Here is a 1811-nt window from a genome sequence, read left to right on the forward strand (position 1 = left end):
TTCTTTCCAGTTTTTGTCCTCCTAACCTCTAAGGCTATCAAAAGCATTGCTCTTATTCTCAGACTCTCAGCCTGGAATCAGCTCAGAATCAGCAAACTCCCTCAAGGGAAAAGTGATTCCAAAAGACAGACTTACCTCTCTCTCATTTTTGTCTTCTACGTATTTCTTCACCCTCCTATCAGCTTTCCAATTTCTTCCAACCAGCTTTTTAAAATATATATTTTTTCATATTTTTCTAAAATTGATCCAAATACCAAAAGCAGAGATCCTGGGGCTTAGAACACATCACCTTTTGAAGGACCCACAGCTGGAGGAATGTTTGTAGAGGAATGGTCTTAGTTGGGCATCAGAAACCCACTGTCCTGTGCAAGTGCACAAGTTCTCCTGCTTGGTTAGCCCACTGTGCACAAGCTTCTCAGATCCCAGCTGTCCTCACTAGCTGGACATCCCTAGCTGGACACACAAAAACCAGTTGATAACCATTAACTGATTCATAAGATCTTATTACTTCTTCACTTGCATATGCCTTTATCCAGTTATGAAGTTATGATTTGAATGCATTTTGAATAATGATCAGATTTTAATATTTTATAGAAAATCTCCAACTATACTTATATACTCTAGAAATTTAACATTGCAAAATAGTAGAGTTAGTTATCCAATGTAAGCCTTTTTCTAAGTAAAAACTTCACTGGAACTCTTCCAAGATTTATTTACTACCAGTGACTATTTCAGTAAAGCACTCTACCACTACCAAGAGAGACAGTACACCAGTCCCATTTGCATTGAATTCTTGGATAATGTCCATCTTTACTCTGTTCTGAAAATGTCTACTGAAAACCTATGAGAATGATATTGTCAAAAACCTGATACGAGAGCTACAAAAGAAGAGTTAAGGTTGATGAGTCTGGGGCTAAAAAGCCAAGTATCCCATATGGAATAGGGCCTAGTGAGCAGAAATGTGGGGAGGGAGAGTGGATACAGCAGAGAAAGTAAAAGTATGAAATTGGCAAGGCTGGAGAATATATTACTAATAAGACACATTTTCCAGCAAATTTTGTAGTCTGAGTAGACTATAAATAATGTGTGATCACAGAAATTCTCAGAGTGAACCTATTGCTTTTAAGTAGAAGTGTAGTGGGGGTGGGGGAAGGCTAAATTTCAAATCAAATGATTCAGTTCTGCCACCAAGGATTAGTATGACCTTGGAAGGATACACAGTCTCTCTGAGTTTTAACTTCCTCAGCTATATATTAAGGATTTAAAGGATCGCCAAGATATTTCCTAACAAATATTTTATGATGTCATTCTCTTGAGTCCTTCCCTGATGAGAAAGAGCACTCAAGGTAAAAATCAAATGACTCCAAGAAGAGGCTGAAAGCAGCACTACCCTAAGCAAAAAGGCAGCAATCTAATGTGATAGGATTTGAGAAGACCACAAGGATCCGCCTACACTTTTGGACCTGCTGTTGTTGTTTTGCCTCCCTCCTACCTACAAAAAATCTTGCAGCACTGCAGCCCTTCTCTTGGTGTTGACATGATAGTGGAAGCAGCGTTCCTCAAAGACCACTTTGGTTATAAAGCCTACTTATAGCAGATATTTTTTCTCCCTTTTGATTATTGATATTTATATGGCATCACCTTTTATTTTTTGGTACTCTTTGACTATTCTTTTTAATTATTATATATGTGTTCCTATGGGACTTTCTATGGGTTATTTGTGTTTAACTTTCATTCATGATTTTCCTTTTGAAGGGACATCTGGGTGGTTTGTGAGCTAGTAATAAACTGTTTTCGACTCTTATCTAATA

This window comes from Propithecus coquereli, unplaced genomic scaffold, assembly GCF_000956105.1.
Source record: "Propithecus coquereli isolate 6110/MARCELLA unplaced genomic scaffold, Pcoq_1.0 Scaffold211, whole genome shotgun sequence".
In the NCBI taxonomy this organism is placed as follows: Eukaryota; Metazoa; Chordata; class Mammalia; order Primates; family Indriidae; genus Propithecus; species Propithecus coquereli.